Raw genomic sequence first — 15000 nt, 5'->3', positions numbered from 1 at the left:
GGAGCCCGGTTTGCCCCGGGTGCGCACCTCGCGTGCACCTTCGTCGGGGTGGGCACCTTGGCTGGGTTTGCCCCGGCTGCGCTCCGAAGCGGGGTTATTGGAGCGCCGCCTCTTTTTTTGTCGGAGCGTTTGGTGGGGTTTCTCGCATTGGCTCTTCCGAGGCCCGGTTGCCACCCTGGCGCGCACGAAGTCGGAAGTAGGGTTAATTGCCCGGGTGCGCACCTTTGCCAGGGTGGGCACCTTACCTGGGCTGCGCACCAGGGCGGGCTCAAGATGGCACGCGCGTTCCGTTTTTTTCACTATCTTTCAAAACGGAAATTTTAAAATCTCCTTTTTTTTTTGCCTTTTCTGGAAATTAGTGAAGGCAGCGCATCAAAGGTGCGCACCTCGCTGCCCACCTTGGTGTGCTCTGAGGTGCGCACCCGGGAGCGCTACGAAGTGTGCTCCAAGGTGCGGCGTGCACGTTGTCGGAGCCCGGTTTGCCCCGGGTGCGCACCTCGCCTGCACCTTGGCCGGGGTGGGCACCTTGGCTGGGTTTGCCCAGGGTGCGCTCCGAAGCGGGGTTACTGGAGCGCCCCCTCTTTTTTTGTCAGAGCGTTTGGTGGGGTTTCTCGCATTGGCTCTTCCCAGGCCCGGTTGTTGGGTGCGCTCCCACCCTGGCGCGCGCGAAGTTGGAAGTTGGGTTAATTGCCCGGGCGCGCACCTTCGCCAGGGTGGGCACCTTGGTGCGCACACCTTGGCTGGGCTGCGCACCAGGGCGGGCTCAAGATGGCACCAGCATTCCCTTTTTCTCACTATCTTTCAAAACGGAAATTTTAAAATCTCGTTTTTTTTTTGCCTTTTATGGAAATTAGTGAAGGCATCGCATCAAAGGTGCGCACCTCGCTGCCCACCTTGGTGTGCTCCGAGGTGCCCACCACGGTGCGCAACGCCGGTGCGAACCCGGGAGCGCCCCGATGTGTGCTCCAAGGTGCGGCGTGCACGAAGTCGGACCCCGGTTTGCCCCGGGTGCGCACCTCGCGTGCACCTTGGTGCGCACACCTTGGCTGGGTTGCGCGGCCTGGTGGGCACCATGGTGCGCACCAAGGAGCGCTCCGAAGTGTGCTCCAAGGTGCGGCGTGCACGAAGTCGGAGCCCGGTTTGCCCCGGGTACGCACCTTCGCCGGGGTGGGCACCTCGGCTGGGTTGCGCGCCCTGGTGCGCACCAAGGAGCGCTCCGAAGTGTGCTCCAAGGTGCGGCGTGCACGAAGTCGGAGCCCGGTTTGCCCCGGGTGCGCACCTCGCGTGCACCTTCGGCGGGGTTGCGCGCCCTGGTGGGCACCATGGTGCGCACCAAGGAGCGCTCCGAAGTGTGCTCCAAGGTGCGGCGTGCACGAAGTCGGAGCCCGGTTTGCCCCGGGTGCGCACCTCGCGTGCACCTTCGGCGGGGTTGCGCGCCCTGGTGGGCACCATGGTGCGCACCAAGGAGCGCTCCGAAGTGTGCTCCAAGGTGCGGCGTGCACGAAGTCGGAGCCCGGTTTGCCCCGGGTGCGCACCTCGCGTGCACCTTCGCCGCGGTGGGCACCATGGCGTGCACGAAGTCGGAGCCCGGTTTGCCCCGGGTGCGCACCTCGCGTGCACCTTCGCCGGGGTGGGCACCTCGGCTGGGTTGCGCGCCCTGGTGCGCACCAAGGAGCGCTCCGAAGTGTGCTCCAAGGTGCGGCGTGCACGAAGTCGGAGCCCGGTTTGCCCCGGGTGCGCACCTCGCGTGCACCTTCGCCAGGGTGGGCACCTCGGTGCGCACACCTTCTCAATGTTTTCTTGCCTTTTCTGGAAATTGGTGAAGGCAGCGCATCAAAGGTGCGCACCTCGGTGTGCTCCGAGGTGCGAACCCGAGAGCGCTCCGAGGTGCCCACGAAGTCGAAAGTCGGGTTAATTGCATTGTTTTCCCCGGGTGCGCTCCGAGGTGCGCAACATCGGCGCGCACCAAGGAGGGCTCCGAAGTGTGCTCCAAGGTGCGCACGATGGCGTGCACCTCTGGTGCGCACGATTCGGAGCTCGGTTTGACCGGGGTGCGCACACCTTGGCTGGGTTGCGCACCTTTTGTGCGCTCCAAGGTGCGCACGAAGTCGGAGCTCGGTTTGCCCCGGGTGCGCACCTTCGCCAGGGTGCGCACCTTGATGCGCACGCCTTGGCTGGGCTGCGCACCTTGGTGGGCGCCATGGTGCGCACCTTTCGTGCGCTCCAAGGTGCGCACGAAGTCGGAGCTCGGTTTGCCCCGGGTGCGCACCTTGGTGGGCGCCATGGTGCACTCCGAGGTGCCCAAGATTGGTGCGCACCAAGGAGCGCTCCGAAGTGCGCTCCAAGGTGCGCGCGAAGTCGAAAGTTGGGTTAATTGTCCGGTTTGCCTCGGGTGCGCACCTTGCGTGCACCTTCGCCAGGGTGGGCGCCTTGGTGCGCACACCTTGGCTGGGCTGCGCACACCTTGGCACCCGCGTTTCCTTCATTTTAAATTTTTTTTTTTTACAATCTCTCAAGTGGGAAATTCTATAATCTCAACTTTTTTTGCCTTTTCAGGAAACTTTTGAATGGAGCGCATCATTGGTGCGCTCCGAAGTGTGCTCCAAAGCTCTCTCCAGCTGCGTGCACCTGCCCCGGCCGCGCACCCGGCCCCGCCCAGCTTCGCTCACCTGTCCCGGGCGTCTGGTGCGGAACCTTAGAGTAAGAAACATCACCGTGCACCTTGGCCAACGTGCGCGACTCGACCGAGCGCGCACTGGCCGAGGTGCACACCGATTTCACCTGGGTGCGCGCGCAGCACCTCGGGCGCACCGGGGTGCGCGCACAACGCCCGGGTTGCACCGTGGCCTGTGTGCTCGGGGTGCCTCGGGTGCGCGCTCGGTGTCGCCCCCGCGCGCGCGGTAGTGCGGGCAGCGCACCCCGGCCCGGCCCGGCCCCGACGAGAACGCAAACGGGCAAAAGGTTTATTCAAATAGCATTGCGACGCCCGGCGAAAAACTAAAAAAGGGTGCAACACCGGGACTTCCCGGGAGGTCACCCATCCCAGTACTACTCCGGCCCAAGCGCGCTTAACTGCGGAGTTCTGATGGGATCCGGTGCACTAATGCTGGTATGATCGCACCCGTTATGAGCTTGTCGCAGTGTGTACTTAGCAAACCGCGACCCACGTGCGAATCCACCCCGGCCACCCACCCCCGTCGAGGTGCACACCCTCCCTCGCGAAGTGCGCCCCGTTCGCCAAGTGTGAGCCCTGCCCGGGTGCGCGCACCTTGCTAGGGCGTCGGGTGTGCACCCGGCCCGGCCTACGTGCGTGCACCTGGAGGGGGCGTCGTGTGCGTGCAGTGTCCCGTCTGCAACGCGGTGCCCACACACCACCTCGGGCGCAACGACCTGCGCTCACATGTGGGCCGAGTGCACCTTGGTGCATGTTCGGGGCGCCTCGGGTGCACGCTCGATCTTGCCCCGGTGCACCAAGGCGCTCGGTTTGCCCCGGGTGCGCACTTGGTGCAAGGTGGGCACCCAAAATAGGGATCAAGCACCAAAACACAAGTTTCGGGATGCAAAATGGGACCCAAGGACCACAAATGCGTTCCAAGACCCATGATGGGTCCACGAGAACAAAAATGTGTTCCGAGACTTAATAAACAAATATTGGGTTTTAGGAGAAGAAACATGCTCTGATGCCCAAAACGAGAATCGACCCCGAAAAGGCCACAGGCCAAAAGTGGGATGCGAGACAAAAAAAAATGGGACCCGAGGACCAAAATTGGGTTCCCAGGTCGAAGACAGGGCAACCGGACAAGAAACGACCTCTAAGGCTCGAAATGAGTCCCGACGACTAAAACTTGACAAGAAGCACCCATCAGGCACCCAACTCGACACCCATGGGATGCCGACCCACCCGGGCTTCCACCTAGCACACCTTGGCACCCACCCACCCTCGCACCCAACCTCGCACCCAACTTAGCACCTTTGAACCCACATTGGCACTCACCCTGACCCTGGCACCTTGGAACCCACATTGGCACTCACCTTGACCCTGGCACCCACCTTTGCACTCACCTTGGGACCCACCCTGGCTCCCACCTCGGCACCCACCCAGACACCCACCTTGGTTCCTTGGCACCCACCTTGGATCCTTGGCACCCACCCCGACACCCACCTTGGCACGCAACTTGGCTACTTGCCACCCACCTTGGCTCCTTGACGCCCACCCCGACAACCACCCCGTGACCTACCCTGGCTAGGGTTGGTGCACACCCACCCTGGTGCCCACCTTGGCACCCACCCTATGACCCACCTTGGCACGCACCTTAGTACCCACCCCGTTACCCACCCTAGGACCCACCCCGTGACCCACCTTGGCCAGGGTGGGTGCACCCACCCTGGTGCCCACCTTGGCACCCACCCATCCTAGCACCCAGCCTGTGACCGGGCTTGGAACCCAACCTTGCACCCGCACCCGTCTTGGCCAGTGTGGGTGCGCACCCATCCTGGCACCCACGTTGTGACACACCCTTTAACCCACGCACCCTAGCACCCACGTTGGCACCCACCTTGGAACCCAACCTAGCAACTTGGCACCCACCCCGTGACCCACCTTGGCATCCACCATAGCAGTCGCCGACTTGGCACCCACCTCGGCACCCACCTTGACACTTGTGGACCCACCTTGCCACTCACCCTAGCATCGACCCATCCTAGCACCCACCCTGGCACCTTTGCACCCTAGCACTCACCCATCCTAGCACCTAACCTGTGACCCACCTTGACACTCACCCTCGCACCCACCTTGGAACCCAACCTAGCACCCACCCACCCTGACACCAACCCTAGCACCTACCCACCCTTGCACCCACCCTGTGACCCATCTTGGCACCCACCCATCCTACCACTCAACCTATCACCCACCTTCTCACCCACCTTGGCATCCACCTTAGCACCCACCCACACTGGCACCTTGGCACCCACCTCGGGCAAGGTGGGTGCACACCCACCCTGGCACCCAATTTAGAACCCACCGAGCATGTTACCCACCTTGGCACCCACATTGCAGCCCACCCTAGTACCCACCCTATGACCCACATTGGCATCCACACCCTAGCACCCAGGCACCTCGACACCCGCCTTGACACCCACCCTAGCACTGAACCTGTGACCCACCTTGGAACTCACCCTAGAACCCACCCACCCTGTGAACCACCTTGGCATCCACCTTAGCACCCACCCACCTTGGCACCCACTCTAGCACTCACCCATCCTAACACCCAACTTGTTACCCACCTTGGCACCCGCCCTCGCGTCCACCTTGAAACCCACCCTAGCACCCACCCACGCAGGAGCCCACCTTGGCACCCAACCTAACACCCACGCATCCTGGCACCCAACTTGTGACCCACCTTGGAACCCACCCTAGTACCCACCTTTGAACCCACTATATCACCAACCCACCTTGGCACCCACCCTATGACCCTCTTTGGAATCCACCCTAGCACGCACCCACCCTGGCACCCACCATGGAGCGCACCCTAGCACCCACCCACCTCGGCACGCACCTCAACACCCACCTTGGTGTGCGCACTGCGCCAACCTCTCAAAGACCCTATGTGGTGCGCTCCAAAGTGTACACCTTTGGTGCACTCCAAGGTGCGCACCTTTGGTGCACACCGAGGTGCACACCAAAGTGTGCACCGAGGTGAGCACCAAAGTGCACTCCAGGGTGCACACCAAGGCGTGCACCTTTGGTGCGGTCAATGCAAACGAATTCGGAAGTTGGGGTCGATGTCCTAATCGCTGCTGCAGACTACACGTATGAGAATCGGACAAATAGCTTTATATAGGGGAGGTGTTGCGTTTGATGGGTCGACTCCCCTGGTTGTGTGCACTGCACCAACTTCAAAGACCCTGTCTTGTTTAAGAAGTCAAAAGTTGGGGTGGATGTCCTAATCATTGCTGCAGTCTACGCATGTATGAGAATCAGACAAATAGCTTATATAGGGGAGGTGTTGCATTCGGTGGGTTGACTCCCCTGGTTGTGCGCACTGCGCCAACCTCAAAGACCCCGCATAGCAGAAGAAGTCGGAAGTCGGATTTTGGTGAGCACCAAGGCGTGCACCTTTGGTGCGGTCAACGCAGACGAATTCAGAAGTTGGGGTGGATGTCCTAATCGTTGTTGCAGGCTACACATGTATGAGAATCAGACAAATAGCTTATATAGGGGAGGTGTTGGGTTTGATGGGTCAACTCCCTTGGTTGTGCGCATTACGCCAACCTCAAAGACCTTGTTTTCGTTAAGAAGTCAAAAGTTGGGGTCAATGTCCTAATGGCTCCTGCAGGCTACACATGTATGAGAATCGGACAAATAGCTTATATAGGGGAGGTGTTGGGTTTGATGGGTCGACTCCCCTGGTTGTGCGCATTACGTCAACCTCAAAGACCTTGTTTTCGTTAAGAAGTCAAAAGTTGGGGTCGATGTCCTAATTGCTCCTGTAGACTACACATGTATGAGAATCAGACAAATAGCTTATATAGGGGAGGTGTTGGGTTTGATGGGTTGACTCCCCTAGTTGTTCGCATTACACCAACCTCAAAGACCTTGTTTTCGTTTAGAAGCCGAAAGTTGGGGTCGATGTCCTAATTGCTCCTGCAGGCTACGCATGTATGAGAATCAGACAAATAGCTTATATAGGGGAGGTGTTGGGTTTGATGGGTCGACTCCCCTGGTTGTGCGCATTGCGCCAACCTCAAAGACCCTGCATTGCGGATGAAGTCGAAAGTCAGAGTTTGGTGTGCTACAAGGTGTGGTCGAAGGTGCTCACCTAGGTGTGCACCTTTGGAGCACAGGAAAAGTGCCCTCCAAAAGTGCGCACCTTTGGAGTGCACAAAAGTGCCCTCCAAAAGTGCGCACCTTTGGAGCGCAGAAAAGTGCCCTCCAAAAAGTGCCCTCCAAAAGTGCGCACCTTTGGAGCGCAGAAAAGTGCCCTCCAAAAAGTGCCCTCCAAAAGTGCGCACCTTTGGAGCGCAGAAAAGTGCCCTCCAAAAAGTGCCCTCCAAAAGTGCGCACCTTTGGAGCGCAGAAAAGTGCCCTCCAAAAAGTGCCCTCCAAAAGTGCGCACCTTTGGAGCGCAGAAAAGTGCCCTCCAAAAAGTGCCCTCCAAAAGTGCGCACCTTTGGAGCGCAGAAAAGTGCCCTCCAAAAAGTGCCCTCCAAAAGTGCGCACCTTTGGAGCGCAGAAAAGTGCCCTCCAAAAAGTGCCCTCCAAAAGTGCGCACCTTTGGAGCGCAGAAAAGTGCCCTCCAAAAAGTGCCCTCCAAAAGTGCGCACCTTTGGAGCGCAGAAAAGTGCCCTCCAAAAGTGCGCACTTTTGGTGCGCACCAAGGCGCTGGTTCGGTCGTTGCAGGCGAGTTCGGAAGTTGGGGTCGATGTCCTGAGCGGAGGTGCAAACTACACAGGTGTCGGAATCGGACAAATAGCTTATATAGGGGAGGTGTATGCTTCGATGGGTCGACTCCCCAGGTTGAGCGCACCGCGCCAACCTCAAAGACCCTACGGTATGGATGAAGTCGGAAGTTGGGTCCGATGACCGATTCGATTAGTAGGTATGCTCATGAGGTCGGAATTTGGGTCCGATGACCTGCCATGTGCAGGAAGGCGAATGTTGACACTGTGCGTTGCAAGGTGCACACCAAGGCGCTGGTGCGGTCTTTTTAGTCGAGTTCGGAAGTTGGGGTCGATGTCCTGATCGGAGGTGCAAGCTACACAGGTGTGGGAATCGGACAAATAGCTTATATAGGGGAGGTGTATGCTTCGTTGGGTCGACTCCCCGGGTTGAGCGCACCGCGCCAACCTCAAAGACCCTACGGTATGGATGAAGTCGGAAGTTGGGTCCGATGACCGATTCGATATGTAGGCATACTCGCGAGGTCGGAATTTGGGTCCGATGACCTGCCACGTGCAGGAAGGCGAATGTTGGCACTGTGCGTTGCAAGGTGCGCACCAAGGCGCTGGTTCGGTCGTTGGAGGCGAGTTCGGAAGTTGGGGTCGATGTCTTGATCGGAGGTGCAAACTACACAGGTGTGGGAATCGGACAAATAGCTTATATAGGGGAGGTGTATGCTTCGTTGGGTCGACTCCCCGGGTTGAGCGCACCGCGCCAACCTCAAAGACCCTACGGTATGGATGAAGTCGGAAGTTGGGTCCGATGACCGATTCGATATGTAGGCATACTCGCGAGGTCGGAATTTGGGTCCGATGACCTGCCATGTGCAGGAAGGCGAATGTTGGGACTGTGCGTCGCAAGGTGCGCACCAAGGCGCTGGTGCCGTCGTTGCAGTCGAGTTCGGAAGTTGGGGTCGATGTCCTGGTCAGAGGTGCAAACTACACAGGTGTGGGAATCGGACAAATAGCTTATATAGGGGAGGTGTATGCTTCGATGGGTCGACTCCCTGGGTTGAGCGCACCGCGCCAACCTCAAAGACCCTACAGTATGGATGAAGTCGGAAGTTGGGTCCGATGACCGATTCGATACGTAGGCATATTGGCGAGGTCTGAATTTGTGTCCGATGACCTGCCATGCGCAGGAAGGCGGAATTTGGGTCCGATGACCGAGTTGATGGCGTGCCATGCGCAGAAAGGCGGAATTTGGGTCCGATGACCGAGTTGATGTTGATGGCCCGCCATGCACAGGAAGGCGGAATTTGGGTCCGATGACCGATTTGAAGGCGTGCCATACGCAAAAAGGCGGAGTTTGGGTCCGATGACCGAGTTGATATTGATGGCCCGCCATGCGCAGGAAGGCGGAATTTGGGTCCGATGACCTGACATACGCATGGAGTCCGACTCGGGGGCCGATGTTCGATTCGATGACTTGCATTGTGGGTAAAGTCGGAAGTTGTGGTCTTTGACCCGATTCGATGACCAGACTTCGGCTGCTTGAGAATCGGACAAATAACTTATATAGGGGAGGTAGTGTTCTCGAGCATCCTCCCCCCGTGCCCGTTTATGTCGATTGATGCTGGTGCTCGACTGGTTGGAGCGCTCGGATGCAAAAATCTTGCACCAGGATTTATCGATTGTGATGGACACGGCAAGTCTCCTGATTGCTATGCAGGAGCTCATCGTGAATCTCTATGCGGCCTTGGTATGGACTCGACCTGCGGAATGGTTCGGCAATGGTAGTCGCTCCAACACGTCCTTGCAATGGCCACAGAGGTGATTCGACTAGAGCTCCAGTCTAGCTTTTGGGTTGCTTGGCGGACTGGTATAGCCGCGATCGAGTTCCGGCCATGAACGTTTTAGATAGCTCTTGGGCTTTCTGGGACGGAAGTCGGAAGTTTGGGCTGTTGTCCGATTTGATGACCATTCTTCGGATGTGTGAGAATCGGACAAATAACTTATATAGGGGACTGTGTTGTCTCACGCAGCCCCCTCCGTGCCCCTCTATCTCGACCGATGTTGGTGCTTGAAAGGGTTGGGATCGCTCGGATTTATAAACGTGCACCACCATTTGTCGAGTGTGAGGGACGCGGCAGGTCTCCTAAATGCTATGCGGGCGCTCTCTGAGAATCTCTATCCGGCCTCGACACAGACTAGTCTTGCTGAATGGTTTGGCACTGGTAGTCGATCCAACACGTCGTTGTTGTGGCCGCCTAGGCGATTCGATTCGAGCCCCCGTCTAGCTTTTGGGTTGCTTGGCGGATTTTGCCCTATCCGCAAGTGAGCTCGGTCCCTAAACGTTCGAGAAACCCGATTGCTATGCGCCGACTCTCTTTCTTGCGAGCCTCCATCTAGCTTTTGGGTCTCTACGGAACGGAAGTCGGAATCTGGGACCGTTGTTTGATTCGACGAGGCAGACTACGGTTGTGCGAGAATCGGACAAATAACTTATATAGGGGAGGTGTTGACTGGAGCATTCTCCCCCGTGCCCCTCTAACTCGACCAATGCTGGCGCTCGAACGGTGGTAGCGCTCGGATTTTCATTGAGCGCCAGCATTGGTCGATTTAGAGGGGCATGCGAGATTCCCGAATGCTATGCGAGGGCTCTAACGGAAATGTCTATTGGTTTCGGTATGGATGCAATTGCGAGTGGTTCGGCAAAGGTAGTCGTTCCGATGCGTCCATGTCGTGGCCAAATCGATAATTCGATTTGAGCCCTCGTATAGCATTTGGGTCTCTCGATGTGATTCCGCATTCCAGTCCCTTTGGGCACTGCTTGAGCCGCATCCCAGGGGGTTCCCTTCCCAATAATCTGCCTCGCAACCCGATTGCTATGCGGTGAGGCTCCTCGGCCGCCTCGGAACTATCTGTGTATCAGACGCATCGCGGGATAAGGGGTTGGCAACGGTAGTCGCCCCAAGCGCGTCCGATGCTTGGACCATTCCGAGGCGGCCCTGAAGCCTCTTCCGTCTAGCCGTTGGGTCCTTCTCGCCGCATCCCTCGCCTCGCACCCCGATTGCTATGCGGTGAGGCTCCTCGGCCGCCTCGGAACTATCTGTGTATCGGACGCGTCGCGGGATAAGGGGTTGTCACTGGTAGTCGCCCCAAGCGCGTCCGATGCTTGGACCATTCCGAGGCGGCCCTGAAGCCTCTTCCGTCTAGCCGTTGGGTCCTTCTCGCCGCATCCCTCGCCTCGCACCCCGATTGCTATGCGGTGAGGCTCCTCGGCCGCCTCGGAACTATCTGTGTATCGGACGCGTCGCGGGATAAGGGGTTGTCATTGGTAGTCGCCCCAAGCGCGTCCGATGCTTGGACCATTCCGAGGCGGCCCTGAAGCCTCTTCCGTCTAGCCGTTGGGTCCTTCTCGCCGCATCCCTCGCCTCGCACCCCGATTGCTATGCGGTGAGGCTCCTCGGCCGCCTCGGAACTATCTGTGTATCGGACGCGTCGCGGGATAAGGGGTTGTCACTGGTAGTCGCCCCAAGCGCGTCCGATGCTTGGACCATTCCGAGGCGGCCCTGAAGCCTCTTCCGTCTAGCCGTTGGGTCCTTCTCGCCGCATCCCTCGCCTCGCACCCCGATTGCTATGCGGTGAGGCTCCTCGGCCGCCTCGGAACTATCTGTGTATCGGACGCGTCGCGGGATAAGGGGTTGTCACTGGTAGTCGCCCCAAGCGCGTTCGATGCTTGGACCATTCCGAGGCGGCCCTGAAGCCTCTTCCGTCTAGCCGTTGGGTCCTTCTCGCCGCATCCCTCGCCTCGCACCCCGATTGCTATGCGGTGAGGCTCCTCGGCCGCCTTGGAACTATCTGTGTATCGGACGCGTCGCGGGATAAGGGGTTGTCACTGGTAGTCGCCCCAAGCGCGTCCGATGCTTGGACCATTCCGAGGCGGACCCGAAGCCTCTTCCGTCTAGCCGTTGGGTCCTTCTCGCCGCATCCTTCGCCTCGCACCCCGATTGCTATGCGGTGAGGCTCCTCGGCCGCCTCGGAACTATCTGTGTATCGGACGCGTCGCGGGATAAGGGGTTGTCACTGGTAGTCGCCCCAAGCGCGTCCGATGCTTGGACCATTCCGAGGCGGACCCGAAGCCTCTTCCGTCTAGCCGTTGGGTCCTTCTCGCCGCATCCCTCGCCTCGCACCCCGATTGCTATGCGGTGAGGCTCCTCGGCCGCCTTGGAACTATCTGTGTATCGGACGCGTCGCGGGATAAGGGGTTGTCACTGGTAGTCGCCCCAAGCGCGTCCGATGCTTGGACCATTCCGAGGCGGACCCGAAGCCTCTTCCGTCTAGCCGTTGGGTCCTTCTCGCCGCATCCCTCGCCTCGCACCCCGATTGCTATGCGGTGAGGCTCCTCGGCCGCCTTGGAACTATCTGTGTATCGGACGCGTCGCGGGATAAGGGGTTGTCACTGGTAGTCGCCCCAAGCGCGTCCGATGCTTGGACCATTCCGAGGCGGACCCGAAGCCTCTTCCGTCTAGCCGTTGGGTCCTTCTCGCCGCATCCCTCGCCTCGCACCCCGATTGCTATGCGGTGAGGCTCCTCGGCCGCCTTGGAACTATCTGTGTATCGGACGCGTCGCGGGATAAGGGGTTGTCACTGGTAGTCGCCCCAAGCGCGTCCGATGCTTGGACCATTCCGAGGCGGCCCCGAAGCCTCTTCCGTCTAGCCGTTGGGTCCTTCTCGCCGCATCCCTCGCCTCGCACCCCGATTGCTATGCGGTGAGGCTCCTCGGCCGCCTTGGAACTATCTGTGTATCGGACGCGTCGCGGGATAAGGGGTTGTCACTGGTAGTCGCCCCAAGCGCGTCCGATGCTTGGACCATTCCGAGGCGGCCCCGAAGCCTCTTCCGTGTAGCCGTTGGGTCCTTCTCGCCGCATCCCTCGCCTCGCACCCCGATTGCTATGCGGTGAGGCTCCTCGGCCGCCTTGGAACTATCTGTGTATCGGACGCGTCGCGGGATAAGGGGTTGTCACTGGTAGTCGCCCCAAGCGCGTCCGATGCTTGGACCATTCCGAGGCGGACCTGAAGCCTCTTCCCTCTAGCCGTTGGGGCTTTCTCGCCGCATCCCTCGCCTCGCACCCTGATTGCTATGCTGTGAGGCTCCTCGGCCGCCTTGGAACTATCTGTGTATCGGACGCATCGCGGGATAAGGGGTTGGCAGTGGTAGTCGCCCCAAGCGCATCCGATGCTTGGACCATTCCGAGGCGGCCCTGCAGCCTCTTCCGTCTAGCCGTTGGGGCCATCTCGCCGCATCCCCCACCTCGCACCACGATTGCTATGCGGTGAGGCTCCTTGGCCGCCTCGGAACTATCTGTGTATCGGACGCATCGCGGGATAAGGGGTTGTCACTGGTAGTCGCCCCAAGCGCGTCCGATGCTTGGACTATTCCGAGGCGGCCCTGCAGCCTCTTCCGTCTAGCCGTTGGGGCCATCTCGCTGCATCCCCCACCTCCTCGGCCGCCTCGGAACTATCTGTGTATCGGACGCATCGCGGGATAAGGGGTTGGCAGTGGTAGTCGCCCCAAGCGCGTCCGATGCTTGGACTATTCCGAGGCAGCCCTGCAGCCTCTTCCGTCTAGCCTTTGGGGCCATCTCGCCGCATCCCTCGCCTCGCACCCCGATTGCTATGCGGTGAGGCTCCTCGGCCGCCTGGGAACTATCTTCGTATCGGACGCATCGCGGGATAAGGGGTTGTCACTGGTAGTCGCCCCAAGCGCGTCCGATGCTTGGACTATTCCGAGGCGGCCCTGTGGCCTCTTCCGTCTAGCCGTTGGGGCCATCTCGCCGCATCCCCCACCTCGCACCCCGATTGCTATGCGGTGAGGCTCTTCGGCCGCCTTGGAACTATCTTCGTATCGGACGCATCGCGGGATAAGGGGTTGTCACTGGTAGTGGCCCCAAGCGCGTCCGATGCTTGGACTATTCCGAGGCGGCCCTGCAGCCTCTTCCGTCTAGCCGTTGGGGCCATCTCGCCGCATCCCCCACCTCGCACCCCGATTGCTATGCGGTGAGGCTCCTCGGCCGCCTTGGAACTATCTTCGTATCGGACGCATCGCGGGATAAGGGGTTGTCACTGGTAGTCGCCCCAAGCGCGTCCGATGCTTGGACTATTCCGACGCGGCCCTGTGGCCTCTTCCGTCTAGCCGTTGGGGCCATCTCGCCGCATCCCCCACCTCGCACCCCGATTGCTATGCGGTGAGGCTCCTCGGCCGCCTTGGAACCATCTTCGTATCGGACGCATCGCGGGATAGGGGGCTGTCACTGGTAGTCGCCCCAAGCGTGTCCGATGCTTGGACCATTCCTAGGCGGCCCTGAAGCCTCTTCCGTCTAGCCGTTGGGGCCTTCCCGCCCCATCCCTCGCCTCGCACCCCCGATTGCTATGCGGTGAGGCTCCTCGGCCGCCTTGGAACCATCTGTGTATCGGACGCATCGCGGGATAAGGGGTTGGCACTGGCAGTCGCCCCAAGCGCGTCCGATGCTTGGACCATTCCGAGGTGGCCCTGAAGCCTCTTCCGTCTAGCCGTTGGGGCCTTCCCGCCCCATCCCTCGCCTCGCACCCCGATTGATATGCGGTGAGGCTCCTCGGCCGCCTTGGAACTATCTGTGTATCGGACGCATCGCGGGATAAGGGGTTGGCACTGGTAGTCGTCCCAATCGCATCCGATGCTTGGACCATTCCGAGGCGGCCCTGCAGCCTCTTCCGTTTAGCCGTCGGGGCCTTCCCGCCGCATCCCTCGCCTCGCATCCCGATTCCTATGCGGTGAGTCTTCTCGGCCGCCGCGGAACTATACCTGTTATTGCTACTGCATCCTTCGGCTGGTAACCTCCTCTGCCGCCTTGGAACGTTCTCTTTGTCGGACGCGTCGCGGGATAAGGGGTTGGCACTGGTAGTCGCCCCAAGCGCGCCCGATGCATAGACCGCTCCGAGTCGACCTTGCTTTCAGCCTCTCACATGCATAGACCTCTCTGAGTCGACCCTGCAGCCTCTCACGTTTAGCCTTTGGAATCTCGCCTCACAACATGATTGCTATCCTTGATGCATCCCTTGCCTCGAGCCCTGATTGCTTTCTTGGCTGCATCCCTCCTCTCCTCACAGCCCGGTTGTCATCACTGCTTCATCCGTCGCTTCATGCATTCTGGCTGCTGGGCCCTTCCCACCGCACACCTCGATTGCTATCTCTTCTGCATCACACACCCCGATTGCTATCTCTGCTACATCCCTCGGCTCTCACTTCTGCATCCTTCGCCTCACACCTCGATTGCTATCAATGCTGCATCCGTAACCTCACACCCCGATTGCTATGCGGGGAGGCTCCTTGGCCGCCTTGGAAATTTCTGTGTGTCGGACGCACCGCGGGATAAGGGGTTGGCACTGGTAGTCGCCCCAAGTGCGCCCGATTCTTAGACCGCTTCGAGGTGACCTCGTAGCCTCTTTCGTCCAGGCTTCCTGCCTTCAACGCCCTTTTTACACCTCGATTGCTATGCGCGGGCTCGTTGGCGTCTATCACCTCTCTGCGAAGAGTGGCACGATGATTGTTGGGGTAAATCGTAGCAGTCCGATCTCTGG

General features: G+C 59.7%; 1 non-coding gene across 1 annotated transcript; it reads right to left on the bottom strand.

The window, feature by feature from the left end:
• Positions 1-3004: 3004 nt before the first annotated feature.
• LOC131871844 (5S ribosomal RNA) lies at positions 3005-3123 on the bottom strand. Its single transcript, XR_009370038.1, has one exon. It is a non-coding gene; the product is annotated as a 5S ribosomal RNA (ribosomal RNA).
• Between the last annotated feature and the right edge of the window lie 11877 nt (positions 3124-15000).

This window comes from Cryptomeria japonica, unplaced genomic scaffold (genome assembly GCF_030272615.1).
Source record: "Cryptomeria japonica unplaced genomic scaffold, Sugi_1.0 HiC_scaffold_471, whole genome shotgun sequence".
In the NCBI taxonomy this organism is placed as follows: Eukaryota; Viridiplantae; Streptophyta; class Pinopsida; order Cupressales; family Cupressaceae; genus Cryptomeria; species Cryptomeria japonica.
Note: the sequence above shows the minus strand (reverse complement) of the source record. Positions and strands in the feature narration are given on the sequence as shown.